This window comes from Canis aureus, chromosome 19, assembly GCF_053574225.1.
Source record: "Canis aureus isolate CA01 chromosome 19, VMU_Caureus_v.1.0, whole genome shotgun sequence".
Classification (NCBI taxonomy): domain Eukaryota; kingdom Metazoa; phylum Chordata; class Mammalia; order Carnivora; family Canidae; genus Canis; species Canis aureus.
In genome coordinates, this window is record NC_135629.1 from 37,987,163 (window position 1) to 38,012,472 (window position 25,310).

Below are 25,310 nucleotides of genomic sequence, written 5' to 3' on the forward strand. Positions count from 1 at the left end.
CTTTGTAGGCAGAGACTGTATGTATGGTGAATTATTGCTTTATAAGAGCAAATTACAATCTCGACTCTATTTTTTTCCAGCATAGTATTTTGTAATGAGCACAGAATAATTGCTTACTTCATTTTTTACAGCTTTGATTTATGATGCTGCTTTCTCTTATACTGCTTTATTGTTATGAAATGGTTTTCTGTTCTTTCCTTGATCTTAACTATAAATAAGAAAAGTTACAAAGTTGATGTAAATTTGATTGTGCTTTTACTATTATTACTTTTTTCACTTTTTGTATCTTAGTCGTTTACTTCATTTTCACAGTTCTTCCCAAGTGGGATGATATTTTTCTTTGTTTGGCTGTCATTGTATCTGTTTTAAACACTAAACTAATGTCACAGTAACTTGGTAACATGTCATAAAAGTAGATATACCTCAGTAAAAGGAGTTCTATGTAGTAGATGCTAAGAATGGTCAGAGCTAAATGAATGGAGGGCGAGGGTGGAGGTTTGTGTACTAATTGATCAGCCTAGAATTAGCCCTTGGAGGTTAGACATTTAGTGCCAGCACATAAAGATCATGTGTTTTGTAGGTAACTGCTGTGAATGTAGCAGCTATTTAAATAGTGTAGCAGAATAGCTAATCTGTGTCACATATGTAATAGGTCAGATTTTAAAGTAATTTCTTTTAAAATGGACTTTTATGTATTATGTATCAGATATAACAGCTGTGCCACAAATACAAAGTACTGCTAAAGCTGAGAGCCTGGCTGGTTTAGTCAACAGAGCATGCGACTCTTGATCTCAGAGTTCTGAGCCCAGGTTGGGTATAGAGATTACTTAAAAAAAAAAAAAAAAAAAATACTGCCAAAGATACCTATGATTAACCATGTCTACTTAGCATATGGATTAAAGTGCAAAAGCTACAGGTTCTTGGTAGTTTTTAGTTGGAGTTTATAAATGTTAAGTCTTTTGTTTAGAAAAGAATTTTTGGTCTCTTATTTTATGTGATATTTTGTACATTATATTTTTCTAAACTTGTAAAACATGGCATCAGATTTTCAGAGTTGAGATGCTTTTCAATAATTATTTTAGTTTTTTGGCATTCCTTTAAATTAAAGGATGATTATGAAAAGTATTGAAAGTTGAGACTCCAATTCTATCTGAAGAGATGACAGAACTATCTCCACTAATTTCATTCTGCAGACCATAGATTGCCTGCTTACTGCAGCCAGGCAGGGCGCCAAGTCCTAGAGACTGAGGCAGGGCTGGGCCTGGAGGCTCGGTGGGTTGGAGTGCTCCTCTGGAAGGTGCTGCAAGGTGCTGTGGTCATTTTCAAGGAGAATTGAATTCTGCTTGGGAATGTGTGTTTAGTTACCTTTCCCTTTATGTTGTAGGGTATGTGGATCTACCTGTCATTTTTCTTAGTTTATCCTGAAAGGTACTCTGCTTTTGCAAAATGATTAGTTTTTTTTTTTTTCTTGAAAGGCAGCCTCAGACTTGAGAATCTGATCATTTAAAAATCACAAACCAAGCTGCAACCAACTTAGATCACCTGAGAATTGACTCCTTTTCCTTCTGTGGCCTTTGTCATTTTCATCCAGCTATCCACTTCTACAGTTATAACCTCATTTGCTTACTGAGATCCTGGTAAGAGAGCCAGCTTCTTCCCAGACTCTGGGAATAATCTTTAACCCGAAGGAGATACAGACATGAATTGCTTAAGTGTGGCAATAACTCACTAGTGCAGCCTTAAGGTCAGTCCTAGTGTTGAGTCTTTTTGACCTTGGTAATAAGGTTTCCAATAACTGGATCCTTGCTGTTTCCCCCAATTATGTAATGATTAAGTTGGTGCCTTGAACTCCTGAATACCTGTGGCTAGATTTCATCCTTGAAACTTAATTTCCCCAGGATTTGTTCTGAGTTTCTACGTAGGCCACCATCTTGTTTGCTTGTAACTGTTTATTATTACTCTGCACTCTGCATTATCTTGACCTGCGTAGATTTTCCTTTCTCACAGAAACAAATCTCTCAGCTTTAGAGTTAGGTTCTCATTCCTTTTTCCTTTCTTTCCAAACATTATTGAATGTCTATTTGGAACTGAGACTACAGAGAGAAAATAACCAAGTCCCTGACTTTAAGAGTAATTATGGGTATCAACATCAAAATTCCTTTTTCCTACCAGTTTTATTGAGATACATTTGGCATATAACATTGTATTAGTCCAAGGTGTGCAACTGAGTGATTTATGTATGTTTATATTGCAAAATGATGATCACAATAAGTTTAATTAACATCTGTCACCTCACATATGTACACATTTTTGTTTCTTATGATGATAACTTTTAAGATCTACTCTCAGCAGCTTTCAGATATACAATATAGCATTTTTAAAAAAGATTTATTGATTTATTCATGAAAGACGCAGAGAGAGAGGCAGAGACATAGGCAGAGGGAGAAGCAGGCTTCCTGCAGGGAGCCCAATGTGGGGCTCAATCCCGGATCCTGAGATCATGCCCTGAGCTGAAGGCAGATGCTGAACCACTGAGCCACCCAGGCGTCCCTCAATACAGCATTGTTAACTGCAGTTACCATGCTGTACATTACATCCCCAGGACTTATTTATCCTATAACTAGGAGTTTGTACCTTTTAACCACCTTTATCCATTTGGCTACCTCCCCATCTCTCGCAACCACTAATCCGAATCTATGAATTTGATTTTTTTTTTAGATTCCACATGTAAGTGAGATCATACAACATTTGTCTTTTTCTTATTTCCATTAGCACAGCGCTCTCAAGGCCCATCCATGTTGTTGCAAATGGCAGGATTTCCTTACTTTCTGAGGCTATTTGAAGAATATATATATTTTTTTCAGATCAACACACTTTATTTTATTAAGCACCAATGGCCAGTCAGGCTCTGCAGCAGGAACACAGAGATGGACGAGACACAGTTCCTGCCCTCGAGTGGCTTACAGTGTAGGAGAGATCAACCAGCTTTTGGCTGATTACAGTTCTGTGGGTTAAACTAAAACACGGAGGGAGTAGTCCCCAGGGCACCTGACCCAGTCTGGGGCTTCGGGTGGTGCTTAAGCTGGGAGTTACCCAGCTGTAGAAAAACTAAAGGTATTCTAGGTGAGGGAACAGCACACCGAAGGCACAGAGGGAGAAACAGCCTGGTGCATGTGGACTACTGAGTTCAGGGCGCAGAGGACACAGAGTGGGAGGCAACTGGTGGCAGGTGGTGAGTGGGTGTGGGGAACGCTAGAGAAATGCTACGGTTGGGGGCAGTGGGTCAGCCCACAGGAGGCCCTGCCACAGCAGTACTTACAACGGGGGCCTCACTGCATCCTGCAGAGGGCTTCAACCTGGGGGAGAATGCTGTCCCAAGGTGGTAGCCCTTGGTCCAAAATGATTTCCCCAGTTCAGGAAGCAGGTGTGGGTCATGATGGGGCATGGGCTTGGAGAGGGTTCAAGTCCAGGGAGCCGCCCAGCTTTGAACAGTACCGTTGGCCACTCTGACGTGTTCCTCACCTACCCCCCCAAGAAGTTTACGACAATTTCCTACCACTGCTTTCATGCCCCATTGTGGATACCGTTCTGTGGGTGGCTCCAGAGGGAGGAGCCCTAGGAAAGGTGGGGACGAGTGCCACTGACAGGGCTGTTCCTCTGCCTCAGACAGGATACACTCCAAAGAAGGGTCGGCCCAGTATCATGCTCAGCCCAGAGTTAGAGAGAGAGAGAGAGAGAGAGAGAGAGTTGACAGGCTTGTGCCTCAGCCTCTAAGATTGAGGCCCGGGGCCTCCTGCATTGGGAGAGGCCAGCTAGGGGGAAGGCAGGAGGTAGCGGGTAAGCAGGTGTAGAGGAGGCTGGCAATGCCCACTAGACCGATCAGGACCCTGAGCCGCAGTGGCAGGTAGTCCAGGGAGCGCTCCAGCGCGGCATGCAGGAACAGGACCTGGCGTTTGGTGGTGCTCCACTCCCCCGAGTTGTCCAGGACATGGCGTCCCTTGTGGACTTTGTCCTTCAGGGGCAGCTGGGCCTAGATCCGGACCTCCGCATCCTTCCAGGTCAGGCTGTTCCGCCGCATCAGCCGCGCCAGCTGGGTGTCTTGGTCACAGTACACCACCACGGTGTGCTTCATGTACTTGAGCACTTCTTGGTCTCAAACAGCAGGGGAATATCCAGAATCACATAGCGGTATCCTCGGAGGAAATACTTGAAGGTCTCCTTCATCATTTCTTTGCGGATCTCAGGTGGGTGATGGTGTTGAGCAGATGCCGCCGGTCAGGCTAGTTAAAGATCAGGTCCCCCAGGACCTTGCGATTGATGTCACCGTTCTCCAGTAAGACCTTGGTGCCAAAGGCCTCCACGATGCACCGGTGGGTGGGGTATCCTGGCTGGACGACATGCCAGGCGATGACATCAACATCAATCACTGCACAGCTCAGCTCCTGGAACACGTGAATCACTGAGCTCTTGCCCGAGGCAATACCCCCTGTGAGGCCCACCAGGAACATCTTCCCAGGAAAGAGGTGGCCAGTGAGAATGCCAAACCAGGAGCCGGGGAATCACTGGAGTAGGGCACACTTGGCTGGATGGGACGGCCCACCCTGGGAATGCCAGCAGGACCTGCCTGGGGCCTCTGACCCAGCCTGCGCTGCCGCCGCTTGCCCCGAGGCTGAAGAATATTCTGTTGTATATGTATATACCGCATTTTCTTGATCCATTGGTCCATTGATGCTTCCATGTCTTGGTTATTGAAATAATGCTGCAGTGAACTTTGCAGTGCAGATATCTTTTGAGGTGGTGGTTTTGTTTCAGATACTTAGAAGTGGAGTTGCTGGATCATATGGTAGTTTTATTTTGATTTTTTGAGAAACCTCCCTACTTTCCATAGTGGCGGCACCAGTTTGCATTCCCACTAACAGTGCATGAGGGTTCCCTTTTCTCCACACCTTTGCCAACACTTGTTTTCTCTTGTCTTTTTGGTAATAGCCATTCTAACACATGTGAGGTAATATCTCACTGTGGTTTTGATTTTCACTTCCCTGAAGATTCATGATGTTGAGTTACCTTTTCATGTATCTGTTGGCTATTGTTTTTCTTTTTTGGAAAGTTGTCCATGTAGTTTTATGATTGGTTGACTTTAAAGGAACACAGTGAAAAAGGTAATCAAGCCTGATTACCATGATCCCAGGATCAAAGTCTAATTAACTGAGCAGCAGACTTAGCTCTGAAATATTTTGCCTGGCCCACATAAGTAGCAGGCTATTTCAAGTGAAATCAAAATCATTTTAAGGCTTTAATTTATTCTTTTGTGTTCTGTTGGTATAATGCAGGCAAACTGAAATGTGTTTCACAGGAAGACTAGGATGGTGAAGGAACTTACGACCTGTCTTTGGAAGAACTGTTACTTCCCTCAGTTGTGTGAAGTTCTTTCTTGTGTGAACAAAGGTGCAGACTCCTTTGAGTGGGAAACACCTATGGGTAGAAGCCTTTGGAACTTGGGGCAGTTTAAGGATAAACTTTGTGGTGAAGCAACTCAGAAGTGGAATAGATTATCCCAGAAGGTATTCATGGGAGCTTTCCATCATTGTATCATTGATGGTGTTTGACATAGAATGGACAGCTTCCTCAAGGATGCATGGGGAAGAATGTGCTAGAGAAGTACCCAGGTTAATGGAGAGGTGTTCCTTGTGGAAATGTTGGGGCATTGAGCATAGTGGATAACCACAAAACTATGAGAGCCATTGGACTAGGTGCCACCTATTAAAGTTTCTTCCAACTTTTAGATCCACCAATCTCCATTATTTAGTGAAACAGATTTTTTTTTTTTTTTAAGACTTCATCTATTCATGAGAGAGAGACAGAGGCAGAGACACAGGCAGAGGGAGAAGGAGGCTCCATGCAGGGAGCCTGATGTGGGGCTCGATCCTGATACTCTGGGAACAAGCCTTGAGCTGAAGGCAGACGCTCAACCGCTGAGCCACCCAGGCGTCCCTGAAGCAAAGATTAAAAAAAAAAAAAAATTCATCCAGGCAGTTGAGTTCATGTACATAAAAGTGCAGTTTAGGGTGTAGTTCCTTTTTTTTTTTTTTTTAAGATTTTATTTATTTATTCATAAGAGGCAGAGGGAGAAGTAGGCTCCATGTGGGAAGCCCAATGTGGGACTTGATCCCAGGACTCCAGGATCGCGCCCTGAGCTGAAGGCAAACGCTCAACCGGTGAGCTATCCAGGCATCCCTGGAATGTAGTTCCTGATGGCAATAAGCAAATGTTTGAAAATGGAAGTGATAGTATAAAGTACTTAATTATTTGGGGAGAAATGAGCAAAAGGCAAAATTTTTGTTAAAGTTCATCACTCACCATTTGAGTAAAATAGAAAAATTATTTTCTCCTCATACTTCACCCCAGTCCTCCTTCAGTTTCACCCTCTGAAATTACATAATTGGCTGGGCAGCCCCATGGCAATGATGTCTGGTGTAGGTTTATTCATTTGCTTTACAGGTGTCTGCATTTCCAAGGCCCAAATTCCATGATATTTAGTTCTCACCACAGTATTTGTTAAAGTCAGGAAAACTTCCTTGACCAGACTTTGTCATTAAGGTGGCTCTTGAAGTCTAAGTAACTGGCAGTCTGAATTGGACATTTTTTTTTTAAGATTTTATCTATTTATTCATGAGAGACACACACAGAGGCAGAGACACAGGCAGAGGGAGAAGCAGGCTGCATGCAGGAAGCCCGATGTGGGACTCCATCCTGAGACTCTGGGATCACACCCTGAGCCAAAGGCAGACGCCCAACTGCTGAGCCACCCAGGCATCCCAAGAATTGGATATTTTGTTAAAGATTTGGGTAAGGGTAGGACTCTGCTGTTTGAATGGCTTCCTGATTTTTTTTTTTCCTTAAAAGATTGCTTTTAGAGGAATTTGAAGTAAGCTCATGACTTTTGGTAGTTAGATTTGACATTAGGCCTCTGAAAGCATTGGGTTTCCTGATCAGCAAGGACTGACTTGGTATCTTGTCTCATCATCATCTGGTTGAGCCCATGCAGGTCCAAATGATGTAGCTGAGCTTGTGCTTATCTGCAAATGATTGTTTGGAGGGATTTAATGTGAGTTTAGTAAAAGTAAATTGAGTTCTCTTTTATACTTTATGCTTTAGTAGAGAATAGTACTGCACTTATAATCTCACTTAAAATTGTTAGAAAATATTGAAGAAAAACATTAATGATATAGTGTGTGCTTTGAGTTGTTCTCTTGCTGGTGATGTTTTTCCTGAGTGTGTGTGTTAACCAGCTAGCTCATTTATTTTCTCAACAGTTTATTTTTTTAAAAGATTTATTTATTTATTCATGAGAGCTACAGAGAGAGAGAGGCAGAGACACAGGCAGAGGGAGAAGCAGGCTCCTTGAAGGAGCCCGATGTGGGACTCAATGTGGGACTCGTCCTGGATCCTGGGATCACTCCCTGAGCTGAAGGTAGACACTCAACCACTGAGCCACCCAGGTGCCCCTCAACAGTTTAAATACAACAATTAAAATAACAACCTTCTTCTGCCCTTGCCCCCATCTCACAGTTTAGAATATAAATCAGAGCAGTTTTCAGAGATGATGCTGGAAATTTTGCCCCTCTGAAAGAGACATTAGTAACCGTTTACTAGCCTCCAGCTTACCTTGTGGTGTTAATTTGCAAATAAAGTTTTTAATTCTTATCAGTCAGCTTTGATGACTTCAGGCACCTGTTGCAGTTAGAGTTTTATCCAAGACTAAAAGAAGTTTTATATTTTGTAAAAACTATTTTTTCTTATACAATATGAAAATTAGTGTAGCGTAGCATAGCGTTATTAAGAATTGAAAATTATGTAGATATTTTTGTAGTCACTAGAAAGTAGAATTTATAAATGCTAATCTTGGAAAACTGGCAATCTTTGTAATACTCTATTTAAATTAACTTAATAATTTAATGGTAGGAAAAAACATTGTTTTTAGAGGAAGAATAGGAAAGTGGAAGAGGGGGCATTCATTGTTTTTTGTTGTATAAAAGGAGCAGAGATTTAACCAAATATTTCTGTGCGTTTAACATAAGCACTTCTAGTTTTCAGAGAAAGTTTACTTAGATTAATATGTGTGGGTATTGCAATCTGCAAAAGCAAACAACAAGCTGCAACTAAATTCTAATACCAAATAGACAACAAGCTGCCAGGCATCCCACTGAGTTCTAGAATAGCAGGTAGTAGACTGTTCTGCCAGTTGGGCTTTTGGTTTTACATCTTACTTACGAGTTTAATTAGTTTCCTAATTAGCATAACAGGCTCTCTTTTTTTTTCTTCTTTATGCCTATTTAACGTTTTGCACTGGATTATTGTACAGATGTAGCATGTGTCCCAACCTATCTCTGGGAGTAACCAGAGACTTACTCCTTTCCAGGAAGCACTTATTTTAAAAGCTACTGATGAGTTGTTTTCTAAATAATTTATTCTTTTTCTAAATAACTTACCCTTCTTCCTTGTATCATTGTTACTAAATGTTCAGCATGCTTCTTAGGTTTTTGGGCCGTGACATGATGGCTCGAAGTTTCAGTAGACGGTCACCACAGGCAGTTTCCCACGGATGCCTCAGAGGGTAGCAGCATTGCCCAGGAGTTGGGAGGTGTTCCTCAGGGACTGGTTTTTACTTGATGATGCTGTTCAGGTGCTTATAGTGATTTTGAGGGGTAGAGCCTATCCAGGGGTCCTTGACATTTACAACTGATAATCTGCTGCTGTTAGGGCCTTAAAGTCTTTTTTTTTTTTTTTTTTTAAGATTTTATTTATTTATTCATAGAGACGCAGAGAGAGAGAGAGGGGCAGAGACACAGGCAGAGGGAGAAGCAGGCACCATGCAGAGAGCCGACATGGGACTTGATCCAGGATCTCCAGGATCACGCCCTGGGCTGCAGGCGGCACTAAACCGCTGCGCCACCGGGGCTGCCCAGGGCCTTAAGGTCTTAAAACGTCCTAATGAATTAATTGTACAGCACGTGTGATTATAGTCGAGGAGTCTTCAACGTCTGACATAAAGCTTTAAAAAACGCCTGTGTGCTTACTATAGCAAAATAAAGCAGCAAAACCCCCAAAGCATCCAGCCTTAAGATCACACCTTCGGTTGAAGGCTTTGAGGAGACTGGATGGAAGTTCAAGTTTGGTGACTGATGCACAAAAGGCAGCCTCCCTGGGGTCCGGAGACATTAGTCACTACAGCTTGCCAGCCACCCTTCTCCAGGCCTCTGGGGGAAAGGAAGAAGACTCTTCACTCCCTTGGGGGACAAAGGCTATGTTTATGTGCCTTCCTGCTGATTCTAAAGTTTCTCATGGTGGCTCTTCATCACACTGATTCTTTCTTAGCCTTTTGATTGTTCTCTAAACTCAATGTCCTTCCATTCCATCAAATATTTTTTTTAAAAGATTTTATTTATTTATTCATGACAGACACAGAGAGAGAGAGAGAGACAGAGACACAGGCAGAGGGAAAAGAAGGCTCCATGGAGGGAGCCCGAACTGGAACTTGATCCCAGGTCTCCAGGATCATACCCCGGGCTGAAGGCGGCACTAAACCACTGGGCCACCGGGGCTGCCCCCATCAAATAATTATTTTTTTTCCCCATCAAATAATTATTAAAGGAATAGACTTTAATTAAAGAAAAGTTACTGTATAACTTTGCTAGGAGGGGTTAGAAGGGTATTTGGTAAGAAAAATGAGTGTTTCAAGTACTGAAGGGCTGGGAATCATCCTTGTGGCAGTAAGAATCCTCAGTCTACTAAGAGGTTTATTAAAGCAATAATAACGACTATGCTTTGAGGTCTACTGTATTATAAACTTTTACATGCATTAATTGATTGAATAATCAAAGTTACTTTATGGGATAGGTGCAGTTGTTAACATCTCCATTTTTTAGATGACACTGAGGCATAAATTGGTTCTATAACTTGCCCAAGCTAGCTATGTACCTGGGACTCACACTTAGCAGTCTGGCTTCTGAGGCCACATGCTTCCTTCTTAGGACTAGTTATTTTCGATAAAGTGTTGATCATTCATACGCCTTAATTTTCTCCCCTTAGGAAGGCTCAGTTAGTCCCTGAAATTTTTTTATTTTGTGTGGTGCCCTATTTTATGTACATTATCATTTCATCTTCACAACAAGCCCTCACTCAATCTTTGTATATTCCCTATTTAACAGATAAGGAAGTAGAGCTAGCAAGCAGTGGCCTGGGAAATTTTAGCCAAGTCTCCTTTTTGTGGTTTGTCTGGTCCATTCTATTCTCACTGTTAGCCATTCCCCAACTGTGAGTCTTCTTTTCTGTTTTCAAAGACTTTATTTATTTACTTGAGAGAGAGCGAGAGAGAGAACACAAGAAGGGAGAAGAGGCAGAAGGAGAGGGAGAAGCAGATTCCCTGCTGAGCAGGGAGCCCAATGTGGGACTCGATCCCAGGACCATGGGATCATGACAGCTGAAGGCAGACCCTTAACCGACTGAGCCACCTAGGCGCCCCTCTCAGCTGTGAGTCTTGTTCACTGTTCAGAGAAGCATTTGGTTAACCAGTGAAGACAAAAACAGAGTCTGAGACCTGAATTCCCTTCTGAACACCTCTATTGGTTTTGCTGAGTGACCTTTTTCAAGGCATTTACTGTGCTGAACTTTGTGTAGAGTAATTTTAGTTCTGCTCATTATTCAGCTTCTGTTTTTTCCTTTTCTTCAAGAGAATAGTCTGCTTTTAATAAAATATAATCGGCTTTTATGTTACTTCCAACACTATATGTATCAGAGAATTTGCATATATAATATCACATATGAGGCCACTAGGAGTTTAATGGGGAGAGAACAGCATGGACTGTCAAATTGAGGTGTGTTTGGTCCCATCTGATGGAGGCTTTTCTCTCGTGTGTGTATGTGTACTTTGTATCTCCTCTAACTGACCTGCCCTTCTGATTTCTACTGTAGTTATCAGGAAGTTTGCAGACCCTCCCTCTTCTCTTCCCAGGGGGCTTCCTTTTCCAGGGGCTGCCTATAATGAGATGAGCACCAGTAGCCAGTTTGGGAGGTAGAGACAATTAAGTAACTTTCTAGGCCTGATTTGAACTTCTGGGTCTTTTTGGTTTGAGGTCAGTTTCTTAATCTTGAGCTAAGAACTTCAAAAACGTGTGGAGGCCTTTATTTCAGGTTTCTGTTCATTCTGTCTGTAGCTAGCTCTTACAGTTAAACTATATTAGTATCTCTGGTCTCTCGATGATCTCTTTTAAGTATTAATCTTTCCCACTGCCAGACTCTCTTGTGGGCTAATGTAAATTTGATCAAATGTCTGGGAGTTTTAGGCCACTCTTACCAGATGTCCAAATTACAGTCATGTGACTCATTCTTCTTGGTCATGGTAATTGGAGGGAGAATAGGGGAATAAGGATATCAAAATTCATGAATAATTAAAAATACTCATTGTTTTGTTTCCAGCTCTGACTTCCCTTTTTTACCTTTCACAATAGTTTTTGTGGCCGGGATGGGGGGAGGGGGCAAAAATCAGATTTTGAATTTTGATTTAAATTTTCATTGACTACTTCTCTGTATTTAGTGTACTCTTTAAACATATTCCTTAGAGGTACAGCAAATTTAATACCGAAGGGGTACTTTCTCTTATAGTTAGCATACATATATTTTTTAATGAGACATCAGAAATTCTCCAGTTTGTTTATAATAAGTATGATTGATTGCCAGGGCTTTTCTTTTCTTTTTTTTTTAAGATTTTATTTATTCATGAGAGAGAGAGAGAGGCAAAGACACAGGCAGAGGGAGAAGCAGGCTCCATGCAGGGAGCCCGATGTGGGACTTGATCCCAGGACTCCAGGATCACACCCTGGGCCGAAGGCAGGCGCTAAACCACTGAGCCACCCAAGGATCCCCTTGGCAGTGCTCTTCGCATTAAATATTCTCTGGTATCAAAAAAAGAAGTGTATGTGTGTGTGTGTGTGTGTGTGTGTGTGTTGTGTATTCAGGCCTTTAGCAAAAACTGCTTGGTCTAGAGATACAAGGTATAAAATTATCTGAATACTAGTTTCAGTTAAACTTACAAGTTTTACAATTTAAAAATAGTTTGTTTTACCATATTTTTGTTCGGTAATTATTTATTTGAAGTTGCAGTTCATTAATTCAGCAGGTATTAATTGAGTTCCAACTATGTTTTAGGAGCAGGGACATTAGTCTACCTTGTTGCCCAGCACAAAGCCTGGCACATAATAGACATTCAGTAATATTGGTTGAATGAAATAGTGCATGTCCTCATGGAGTTTACATGTTGGTTTATACCCACATCTAACACTGGAAGTTTTCTGGCCCCCAAGAGAAGTAGTACATAGTCTGTATACATTTTAATGCAGTGTATTTACTGACCTGAGTTCTGGGTGAACATTTCGTGGTATTAACAAGACTCAGGATATTTTGAAACTATCTTGCCTTTCTTATTGGGAATGAGAGTGTTTCTCAGAAGTTTCCAACAGACTTTGTCTTCTCTTGTAGCCAGGACTGAGTCACATAGTTGCACAGAAGGCCCAGAACACAGTTACCTGACTGACTGGGTGTGTGCAGTCTATTATGTGGAACAGAGTTTTGCCATGCAGATCAGATCCGGGATTCAGGACGAGGGGAAGAGAGGGAAGGACAGAACAGGCTAGTAGGAGTGACTGTAGTGAATTTGAGAGTGGAATGTGGACTGGGCTTAGTTAATCTTGTGCAGTGCTGTGAAGAAAGTGGTTTCTAGGTGTGTACAGAGGTAAACTGGAATTTTAACCTATTCAAGGATCAACTTTAATCTTAATACTTGAATCAGTAATGTTATAAATTAAATTCTTTTAAATCCTTTTATCTGGAAACAGATTAATTTGATTATCATTTCATTTAAAGAATAAGGACCTTCTATTTCTTTTTACAAGTATTTAGTAATTCAGAGATTTTTTTAAAAAGATGATTTATTTTAGAGAGAGAACATGAGTGTGGGTGAGGAGGGACAGAGGGAGAGAGAGAATCTCAAGGGAACTCCTTGTTGAGCAAGGAGCCTAATAACATGGGGCTCAATCCTGTGACTCTTGAGATCATGACCTTGAGCCAAAATCAAGAGTCGACACTTAAACTGACGGAGCCACCCAGGCACCCCAAGAGATTTTGTTTTAATTAGGCTTTTATTCTTTCATATGAATTAATCTAGTTTAAGGACCTACTAAAATAACATTTTTTAATTTTTATTTATTTTTTTAAAGATTCTATTTATTTATTCATGAGAGACAGAGAGAGAGAGAGAGAGAGAGAGAGAGGCAGAGACACAGGCAGAGGGAGAAGCAGGCTCTGTGCAGGGAGCCTGACGTGGGACTGGATCCCGGGTCTCCAGAATCAGGCCCTGGGCTGAAGACTGCTAAACTGCTGAGCCACCTGGGCTGCCCTAAAATAACATTTTAGAAGAAGTTCATAGATGGTAACAGTTAGATGCCATCTAGACTCCTGGTTACTCACCATTCTATTAGAACAATACAGAACCTTGATGTTGGATAAATAATTAAGAACTAGAGTGTAAATCCTGTAAAGCCATAACTTTCTGTTATAGGAGACATACCTCACAGTCATCCTTAAAGCCTGAGCTCTGAGAAAAGCCTGGAAGCCTAGGGGAGTTCAGGCTTTGGAATTAGACTGGAGTTCAAGTGCCGCCCCTGCTCTTTGCTTACTAAATGAACTGACAGGTTATTTAGTTTCTCTGAACCTCAGTTTCCTCATTTGTAAAATGGAGGAATCATATATGGGATAAGTAGAATGGTTACGTTTAAATAAGATAATTTGAAAATAGTTCACACTTATGTTATACTTAACATATACTGTCAGGCAGTATTTTATTTATTATATAACATGCAAAAAGTGCTAGGTACATACAGAGTAGGTACTCAAATACTCTTTTTTTTTTTTTGGTAAATGGTTAACAAGCATCTGTTGAATAGAAATGAAGTTTCTGATCTGTCATTTGATGTGAGGAGGCAGAGAAACAGCTACTAGGAGATCACAGAATAGTTTCAAGGCTTTTCATAACTGCACATGGTCTATTCATGTAATCATTTTATAATATTATTGAAATAGGTGCATTTTTGGCAGTGTTTATATTGGTGAATCAGATGCCTCCTTATTTAATCAGAACAAGACCTATTGACTATTTCTATATGTGCTCATGTACCTGACTCCTATAAATACAGCCCATAATCGTTGAAAAATGTGGTATTTGAACTCTTAAAAGATCTGCCATTTCTCCAGCTTATAAGATAACACAAGGATAAAGAGATGATTTTTAAATGCTGCTGTCATATCTGGGTACAATGAAAGATAATTTCAAAACCATGATTTAGTGACCTTGGTATCTGGTGTAGAGTTAGTGCTTGGTACTCTGGTACTAGTTAGCAATTGCTAAGGAAACAGGGCTGTGAAATGGTCATACTTACTGTGAATTAGGGATTTATAAATTGGTTGGCATGAGATTTCCAACTTCATTATACTATGAATCAGTTCTTAAGAATTATTCATGCTTGACATTTTTGAAGGACATGTAAAGAAGGGTTAGAAAAATTGACCTTAAAGTGCTTTTAATGGGACGTTTATGGGTTTTGAAATTAGGATTTTAAATAGTAAAACAGCATAAATTACTGAATTATTGTGATGAAATGCCTTCGTGGATGATCAGTAAACCTAGAAAAGAAGGTGAAATGTGAGAACAGAACTGACAGGAAGGTTCCCAATGTGCGAATTCAGGATGGAAGCCATTCCAGCTATTCTAAAGTTTTTATTAGGCTTGAATGAAGTATAGCATATGGAAATAGCTTATAAATTGGGAACACTATTCATATAAAGAATGTAATAATTATACTTTTGTTGATGGAAAAAGTTTTCCTTAAAACTCAAAGAGCAAACCTTTGATAATAAAGAAATTAATCATGGTCAATTTTCTATAGAAACTCCTGCATTTTCTTCTTCAGACCACTACTCCTTCAGACTTTACCCCTCAAGTGGCAGTTTCATCCTTTCTGTTGTTTTGGCCAAAAGCCTGGAGTCAGCCCAGACCCTGCTCTTTTTCTCACATCCCACATCCAGTTTCCCTTCGACCCTTGTCACCCCCTTTTACCACTGGACCTGGCTGCTAGGACGCTTACTGAGATTGTTCTAGGATCTTGTCTATTGGTCTTCCTGCTTCTGCTCTTGCTTACTTAACAGTCTATTCTCAACATAGTTGCTGAGTGATCCTTTGGAAAGATAGGTCAGATTACATCCCTCTTCTCAGAATCCTCCAGAGGCTTCCTCAAAACCAAAATCTTCACAGCAGCCTACACGTTTGTACATAATCTGGTGCCTGGTACCTTTGTGAGTTCATTTCCTAGCATCTTTGCTGATCATTCTGCTTGAACAGCAGTGGCCTTGAAAGTGCCACACAAGCTCCCACTTCAGGATCTTTGCACTTTCTCTCTGGAATGTTATTCCCCTGGTCCCACTTCCTTATTTCCGTTAGATGTCAGCCAATGTCACCTCATCACTGAGGCCTGGGTTACCCTTTTGAAAGTAACTCCATGTCCTCCTTCCTTGCCTCATTTTTGCCCTTTCATTTTTGTTCAGCATACTTTATTATCTAGCTTCCCACACTAAATTGTGAGATTCATGAAAGCAGGTTTTCCTCCCCTCTGTTTACTTAAACAGTATGTAGTAGATCGTATGCACTCAGTAGGTATTTATTAACTAATTGCAATTCCGTGGCAGTTCATTAGTATCACTACTGTTGACTCATAGAGCCTTCTTTAAACAAAATCACTGATATTATCTAGTAATGTAAGTTCTAAAAAAATGGTAATATTAATTCTAAATGCTCATATTTAATGGTGGTAAGTACTACATTATAGTTCCCAGCTTCCCTTGTAGTCAGATGGGGTCATGTGACTGAGTTTTAACAGTAAAATGTGGGTGGAAGGCCTGGATCAAGGAAACCTCCATGAATGATCCCCTTGTACTCAATGATTTGGGGAGCCTCTGTTAAAGATGCAGAGCTATGAGGTGGAACGGGCTTGGCCTGATGAATTACTATGTGGAGGAGAGGTGTCTACTCATCAGGAACACCCTTTTGAACTTTCTCAGAGTGAAAAATATCTTTTGGATTCAGCAACTGTAATTTATCAGTTGGAACATAGCATTCCCTTAACTAATACAAACCAATGACAGCTAGATTATCCTTGTTTTGTTGCATATCCTAATGGTACTTGGATTTCTTGTCTCATTTTTGTCCTTGGCTTCTGTACTTGAAAATGGAAAAAATATTATTTTGAAGATTTTATTTATTTAATTTAGAGAGAGGGCGGGGGGTGGAGTGTGGAATGGAGGTGGAGGGAGAAGGACAAGCAGACTGTGATAAGTGCAGAGCCTGAGTCAAGTCTCAATCTCATGACCCTGAGATCATGACCCGAGCCAATACGATATTGAGAGTCAGACGCTTATCAGTTGTGCCTCCCAGATACTACAGAAATGATATTATTTTATTTTATTTTATAAGATTTTATCTATTTATTCATGAGAGGCACAGAGAGAGAGGCAGAGACATAGAGGGAGAAGCAGACTCCCTGTGGGGAGCCCCATGTGGGACTTGATCCCAGGACCCTGAGATCATGACCTGAGCCAGAGGCAGACACTCAATCATGGAGCCACCCACGTGGCCCAGTGATGTCCAGTTATGTTCTTAATACAGATGACTTTATTTTTTTATTACAGCTTGATCAAGATATATTTCATATCCCATAAAACTCACCCATTTAAAGTGTATGGTAGTACAAAGTGTTTTTTTAATTGATGAAGCATAGTTGATATAGAATGTTATACTAGTTTCAGGTGTACAGTACAGCTGAATGGCTTTTATTCAGAGTTGTAGGGCTGTCATGACAATCTAATTTTAGAATGTTTCAGTGCCCCCAAAAGAAACTGTATGCATTAGAAGTCTCCATCCATCCATCCATCCATTCACTCATTCATGAGAGGCCCAGAGAGAGAGAGAGAGAGAGGCAGAGACATAGGGAGAGGGAGAAGCAGGCTCCATGCAGGGAGCCTGAAGCGGGACTCGATCCCTGGTCTCCAGGATCACACCCTGGGCTGAAGGTGGCGCTAAACTGCTAAGCCACCCGGGCTGCCCTCCAGACTCTTTTAAAGGCATCTGCACTGGTCCCTGGTGGTTCAGTCAGTGAAATGTCTGCTTTCGGCTCAGGTCATGATCCCAGGGTCCTGGTATCAAGTCCCGCATCTGTCTCCCTGCTCACGGGAGAGTCTGCTTTTCCCTCTCTCCACCCCTCCTCCTGCTCGTGTGCTCGCTCTCAAATAAATAAATAAAATCTTTAAAAGTAAAAAGGCCTCTGCACATATATATGTGTACCTGTAGAAATATATAGTTTTGTGTGTGTGTTTTAGTATACCTACATATACGAAAGTCTTCAGGCATATCTTGGAGACTGCACAGTTGGGTTGGTTCCAGACCACCCCAATAAAGTAAATACTGCAGTAAAGTGAGTTATATGAATTTTTTGGTTTCCTAGTGCATATAAAACTTATGCTTACAGCATATGATAGCCTAGTAAGTGTGCAATAGCATGATGTCTCCAAAAAAACATGTACATACCTTACTTTAAAAATATTGCTAGAAAATGCTAACCATCATCTGAGTTTTCAGCAAGTCATAATCACTTGATTATAGTGATCGTAGGTCACTATAACTAATATCACAAAGTTTGAAATATTGCCAGAATTACCAAAATGTGACACAGAGACACAAAGTAAGTAAGTGTATGTTATTGGAAAAAGTGGTGCTGATAGACTTGTTCCACATAGGATTGCTACAGCCATTCAATCTGTAAAAACTACAGTATCTGCACAGCAAAATAAAGTGAAATGCAATTAAATGATATGTATATGTATAAACTGCTGTGTATGTATAAACTGCTGTCTGTTCCCCAAACTGTGGAACATCCCATCCCCGACATAAATTCTGTCCCCATTAAACTATTTTATTCTTTTTAAGCCTCATTTTAGGTGCCCTGATTTACTTATTGATGTTGAGATCTTTATGTCCTCCTTAGTGCAACAGTGTTCAAGCACACATTTAGGCCCTTACATTTGTACACATGGGGGTGTTTCTCTGTGTATGCCCTGGAAATGACAACAGTTTAATCTCTTTCTTTGAAAATGTTATGCTACTTATTTTTTAATTTTCTTTCAGTATTTTTCTGAAATAGATATTGGAAATGGAATTGTGTGGTTGTAAAGAATGTGAGATAAATTTTTTGACGGAATAAAATTTCTAACAGGGTTGTAGGCATTTATACTCTTCAGTTAGTAATGATAGCATCCATTTTTCTCTGCATTTTCCCTTATATTGGATGTTATCAATCTTTTATTTTTGTCAATCTGAATAACTCATTTTAGTTTTTGACATTGAACATATTTTCTTTTTTTTTTTTGAACATATTTTCATATGCTTATTGATCATTCACATTTCTTCTCTAAAATTCCTGTTCATACCTGACTTTTTTTTCTCCATTAGGTTTGGCCTTTTTTCTTTATGATTTATAGCTGCTTTCTGCAATTATGATGTTAATTCTTTGTGTATTATATATACTGGAAATATTTTCTAGCCTGTGGCTTGGTTTTTAAAGTTGTTTATGGTGTCTTTCTGCCAATCAGAAGTTTTAAATGTTCCATTTTATGGCCTCCTTGCTTACGGATGTCTGTGCTGTCACAGGATTTAAAACCATATTCCCTTATGTTTTCTTTTAATTTGTCTGGAGTCTTGTTTTTCGTGTTTTGCTCTTTTAATTCACCTGGAATTTATTTATGTGGCAGTGTGAAGCAAGGATCCAGTGCTTTTCCTCTTAGAATGGATAGCTAGCTCTTTAACACTGTGTGGGTGTTTGTCCTTTCACAACTGATATGGGATGTGATTTTATGACTCACTGTATCCTCATGTGGATGCCTCTCTCAGCCTCATTCTGCTTTATTGGTGTATTTGTCGTTTCTTGCACTAATACTCTACTATCTACATATTTTGGTAGAAGGAACTACCCTCATCACATATCATCTTTTGCAAAAATGTAGCTGGGTTGTACATTTTCTCTTGTAAATGGTATTTTATTTTTATTTTTTTTTAATTTTCTTTTTATTTATTTATGATAGTCAGAGAGAGAGAGGCAGAGACACAGGCAGAGGGAGAAGCAGGCTCCACGCACCGGGAGCCCGACGTGGGATTCGATCCTGGGTCTCCAGGATCGCGCCCCGGGCCAAAAGCAGGTGCCAAACCGCTGCGCCACCCAGGGATCCCATAAATGGTATTTTTAAATTAGTGTTTTATGTCTTATTTTAAAAAAGATTTATTTATTTATTTTGGAGAAAGAGCACTTGGGGGGAGGAGCGGAGGGAGAGGCAGGTTCCTCACTGAGTGTGGAGCCGGACATAAGGCTTATTATTCCCACGACCCTGATATCATGACCTGAGCTGAAACCAAGAGTTGGACGCTTAACTGACTGAGCCACCCAAGTGCTCCTTAAATTAGCATTTTAAAATAAAATACCTTCTTGGGATTTTTATTGGAAAGAAAAACATTTATCTAACACAGTTTTTATTTTTTTTATTATTTTTTTTAAAGATTTTATTTATTTATTCATGAGAGACACAGAGAGAGAGGCAGAGACACAGGCAGAGAGAGAAGCAGGCTCCATGCAGGGAGCCCGACGTGGGACTCGATCCAGGGTCTCGAGGATCAGGCCCTGGGCTGAAGGCGGTGCTAAACTGCTGAGCCACCCGGGCTGCCTTCTAACACAGTTTTTAATGGCCATGTAGTATTACAATGTATACTTATGCTATATTTTGCTTAAAAATTTCTCATGTTCAAAACAGCCCTTTTGAAATATTGCCTCATCATTTAACTTCTTTTTTTTTTATTTTTTATTTTTTTTTTTATCATTTAACTTCTTAAATTGAGATATGATTGACATAGAACATTGTATTAATCCAAGGTTTTCAGCATAATGATTTAATATATGAATGTATTGCAAAGCAATGACCACAGTAAATTTTGGTAACATTCATCACCACATATGGTTACACAAACTTTTTTCCTTAGGATGAGAACCTTTAAGATTTACTCTCTTAGCAACTTTCAAATATACAGTATACAGTATTATTAACTGTAGTCATCGTGCTACACTTTACATCTTCAGGACATATTTATTTTATAATTGCAATTATAAAATAATTCCTTTTGACCACCATCACCCATTTTTCCCACCCCTCACCTCTGGCAACCACCAATCTGTTCTCTAGGAGTTTGAGATTTTTTTTGTTTTGTTTTGATTTTTTTTTTTTTAATTCCATGTGTGAGATCATATAGCATTTGTCTTTCTCTGTTTGACTTATTTCACTTGGCATACTGCTCTCAAGGTCCATCCATGTTGTTGCAAGTGGCAGGATTTTCTTCTTTTTTAATGGCTGAATAATATTCCATTGTGTATATATCCATCAGTGAACACTTAAGTTGCTTCCATGCCTTAGCTATTGTAAATAATACTGCAGTGAATAGGAGAAGTATAGATATCTTTTTGAGTTCATGATTTTGTTTCCTTTGAGTAAGTACCCAGAAGAGGAATTGCTGGATTGTATGTTATTTCTATTTCTAATTTTCTGAGGCAACCCCACACTGTTTTCCACAGCGGCTACACCAATTTCCATTCCCACTAACAGTGCATGAGGGTTCCCTTTTCCCACACCCTCACCAACGTTTGTTATCTGGTCTTTCTGATAACAACATCCTAAGAGATGTGAGGTGATATCTCATCGTGGTTTTGATTTGCATTTTCCTGATGATTAGTGATGTTGAACACCTTTAAAAAAATTCAGGGTTTTCTTGAGTTCTGGGTTTTGTTTAAAAGTTTTATCGGTTTTATAAATTCATTAGTACTGATTTGTTCAAATGAGATAGGTGTGCCTTGTGTTGGGTTTACATAATCATAGAAAAGTTGTGTTAGGGTCAGTTTTAATTAGGTGATGTGAGTGGCTAAGATTGACTTTATTAAACTTAATTTGTTAGTCTTCCTAGTTAGATATGGAGCAGTGTGTTTAAAACAAGAGCAATAAACAACTTAATGAAACAATAGAAGATTTCTGTCCTCAATAAGATTACTTTGACATTTGACAGATGGAAGCAAAACATTTAATTTAGGTAGCCTCTCAGATAGGATGTGTACAAGGTCAGGTAGTAATGATTGACTATTGGAGAGAGTGAAAAGCCAACAGGATCTACATCTGTTGGGGAATGAAAAAATACAGTGACTCTACCACTAGCATTTGCTGTCAAGGGCACTTATTTTGGAAATATGCCCCCAATAGAACATCTGATTTGATGAATTGTTTGCATTTACCGTATTTCACAGCATACTTGAAATTATTACTGGATTTCCATCTGTTAAGTTGAGGGATAGGAGTGAAAATTTAAACATTTCAATGGGAACTTTCCTTTTATAACTACCTGTTAAATACTTAACTGCATTTAAAGTATTTTCTTTCAACTACTATTGCTATTGGATACATATCTCTAGAGCCACACTGAGTTGCTTTCCTTCTTCCTAAGTGCTTTAAAAGTTATTTCTCTGTGACCTGTTAAATGATTTTGGCTGAGGATCTATCCTACAGAAATCTCTCTTACAATATTGTAACTTTTCCATGTAATAAATGCTCTCAGTGTTTAATCTTAGCCTTGAAAACAAAGTTCATTAACATGAAGCCTGCTAGTAGAGGTTTAGGGTGTGGACTGCATGTGTAAGCTAAAACAAGATGAAGGCTTTTTGCTTTTTTACTTTTAGGTCTTTTAAAAGAGCTGTTAAAAGGGAATTGTTCCATATTTTATACTGCTGTATCTCCAAAAATAGTGAATTTAGTTTCGTTTTATTCTACCTGGGTTTCATTTTCATTTTTGTTTTCTGTGGTGTGTGTGAAGTTGTGTGTGTGTGTGTATGTGTGTGTGTGTGTGTTTGACCTCAAGGCTTATTTTGTATGCTTAGCTTTTAGTATGGCTCATACTGGCTTTACTAGGTCTTATTAGAATGCTTTATAAATATTTAGGCACTGTTTATTTCACTAAAATATTCTAAATAAGATGAGCGGGGTTCAGATCAGGTAGTTCATGAGAACATATTTAAATGAATAACTAATGTGTTCTATTCACCACAAGAGGAATTGTAATACTGAAATCAATGATAAAAAAGTAAAAACTGTAATACAAATAGGAAATAAATGAAAAATGAATTAAATTTCCATATTCTAAGCTCCTGTATATTTTACTGGGGTTTTTCCCCCTCATTGCATAGAAAGAGAGCAGTAAAGAGATCTGACAGATGTTCCACAACAAAAGGCTTCATCAGTTTATTTCTCATAATCCAATTAAGATGATGAGCTGATTGTTCATTGGTTAAAATTTAGTGATGCTGTAAGATTGAAAAAGTATCACAGCCTTAGCTCTCAGCTTCATAAGACTTATGGTTTTCCCAATTCTCTCTTGTCCTTTGAAGCTTCACTTATTATATATATTTTGTGTGTGGGGTGTGTGTGTGTGTGTGTGTGTGTGTGTGTGTGTGTATAAAACCATTTGGCACTAGGTGGCTCTCTGCACAAAATATGGTGGCATATCCCAAGAGTTTATGAACATAAGCAGTGGATGACATCTTGAAACCTAGTGAACCAACAGATATTTATGTAGCATTGGCTTTGCTACATCAAACCCATGATGAAGTGACAAGATATTCTCTATAGAGATGATATACTTAGTGCTGTAGGAACTTGAATAAGTCAGCATTGTGTATAGAGTTAACATTAACTCAGCATTTACCATGTAGCCAGCTGTATGCTATGTGCTCTTCATGGATTATCTTACCTTCATTAGCAGTCCTCTGAAGTAGGTACAGTACTGTTATTTGCTCTTTTACAAATGATGCCATTGGCCCAAATGAGTTAAGTCATTTGTTAAAAATTACAAATGTAGGGGCACCTGGGCAGCTCAGTTGGTTGGACATTTGGCTTTGGCTCAGGTCTTGATGTCAGAGTCCTGGAATCTAGCCCCATGTCAGGCTCTGCACTCAAGGGAGGGGGGTGTCTGCCCCCACCCTTCCCTGCTCTCTCTCTCAAATAAATGAATAAAATCTTTTTTAAAGGTCACAAATGTAGGGCAGCTTGGGTGGCTCGGCAGTTTAGCCGATCATTGCCCTCTGCCAGGGCATGATCCTGGAGTGTTGGGATCGAGTCCTGCATCAGGCTCCCTGCATGGAGCCTGCTTCTCCCTCTCCCTCTCCCTATGTCTCTGTCTCTGTCTCTGTCTCTCATGAATAAATAAATAAAATCTTAAAAAAAAAAAAAGAGTCACAAATGTAATCAAATAAACAGTGGACATGGGATTTTAAAAAGTTAATATAAATTAAATCCTTCATTTGCTTTTTCCACTCAGCAGTATAGACAGCATTCCCATGTGCTTTTATGAATCTACTTAAATTCTTCTAATGATTGCAGAATATTTCCTAAATAGGTATATCATAATGTATGTGGCCATCCTATTCTTATTTGGTAGACATGTAGGTTGTCTCTGGTTTCTTTCCACTAAAGATGATACTACGGCAAGCATCACTGGTTATGAAGTCTTCCACACATGTTTTGTATGAAAGATTCTTAATACCAGAATTACTGCTCAAAGAATTTGTGTCTTTTAAATCTTTATAAGTTAAATTATTTTCCGTTGAATTCTCCAAAAAGGTGGTAAAAATCTGTACTTCTAAGTTCTCCCATTTGTCCACCTTCCTTGCCAACACTGGACTTTTTTAGTTTAAAAATTTTACCAATCTGAAAGGTGAAAAAGTCATGTATAATTAAAAATTATTTTCCTTACTCCTAATGAGATTGAACACATTTTTATAAGCTTTAACTCTGATATATATATATATACATATATATATATATATTTAAGATTTTATTTATTCATGAGAGACACAGAGAGAAAGAGAGAGAGAGGCAGAGATACAGGCAGAGGGAGAAGCTGAGAAGCTGGGTCCATGCAGGGAACCTGACGTGCGTGGGGATCGATCCTGGGTCTCCGGGATCACGCCCTGGGCTGAAGGCAGCGTTAAACTGCTGAGCCACCCGGGCTGCCCCTTTAACTCTGATTTTTAAATGTGGATCAGTTACATATTTTTGCCCATTTTTCTTTGTTGTTGTTGTTGAATTACAGGAGCTTTATATGGAAACAAATCCATTATATTTGCTAATATTTTCACCTATCTCCTTTGTCTTATTCATTTATTTTTAGTAAAGTATAATTGACAGATAATATTGTTTCAGGTGTACAACATAATGATCTGATGTTTGTATGCATTGCAAAATGGCCACCAAAATCAGTCTAGTTAATATGCATTACTATACATAGTTAAAAAAAATCTCTTGTGATGAGAACTTTTAAGTTCTTGTGATGAGAACTTTCAAGATATATTCTGACCTTTAAATTTTATTTATGGTGTCTTTTGCCACGTAGAAGTTTAATGCTTGTATGTTGTCTTTGCTGTCACTCCCTTATGGTTTCTCTATTTGGGTCCAGAGTGATCTTTTTTAAAACACAGATTTGATCATTTCCTTTCTATGCTTAAAGAAATCCTCAGTTGCTTCCCATTGAGGGACAGTAAAATACAGTGCTTGAGGACATGGAATACAGACAATTTGCTTGGTTTAAAACCTGCTTCTCTTACTTCCTTGCTGTGGAGCACTGCAAAGGTCAAGTACCTACCTGTTTTGTGCCTTGACAGAATGAGGAGGAACTACAAGTGGGAATGAAGTATTTTTTTTTCCGGGTAATGGAAATATTCTAAAACTGGGTATAGTGGTGGTGACACAACTTTGTAAATTTACTCAAAACTATGGATTTATACACTTTTTAAAGTGGGAAATTTTGGTATGTGAATTATAATAAAGCTGTTTAAAAAATAAATGGTTTTAGAGTTTATTTTGGAGAGGTTTCCTTTATAATTGTAGACTAATGTACTTGATACTTTTTGGTTCTGCATTATATTTTAGATAAATGGAATGAAAAACTAGATAAAGTAATATATTCTTAATCTTATTCATTGGATAAGACAGCATTGAAAGCTACCTTTTCCCTTCAGGAATTCATTTGGAGTTAGAACTTTTATGGGTAGGAGTCATGGTGCTAAATATTACAATCT

The 25,310-nt window shown here is 39.4% G+C and overlaps 1 protein-coding gene and 1 pseudogene across 13 annotated transcripts in view; one reads left to right on the forward strand and one right to left on the reverse strand.

Moving 5' to 3' along the window:
* Window positions 1-25,310, forward strand: part of SFMBT1 (Scm like with four mbt domains 1) — a 130,403-nt gene that overhangs the window by 43,506 nt on the left and 61,587 nt on the right. Inside the window, exon 1 of one of the 13 annotated variants that reach the window (XM_077858563.1) lies at window positions 19,368-19,388. The exons of the other annotated variants lie outside the window; for them this stretch is intronic. The gene's annotated coding sequence lies outside the window, so the exon portion shown is untranslated. Of the gene's footprint in view, window positions 1-19,367; window positions 19,389-25,310 lie in introns of those variants that run through there. 13 annotated transcript variants of the gene reach the window in all.
* LOC144289917 (dephospho-CoA kinase domain-containing protein pseudogene) lies at window positions 2,861-4,952 on the reverse strand (annotated as a pseudogene).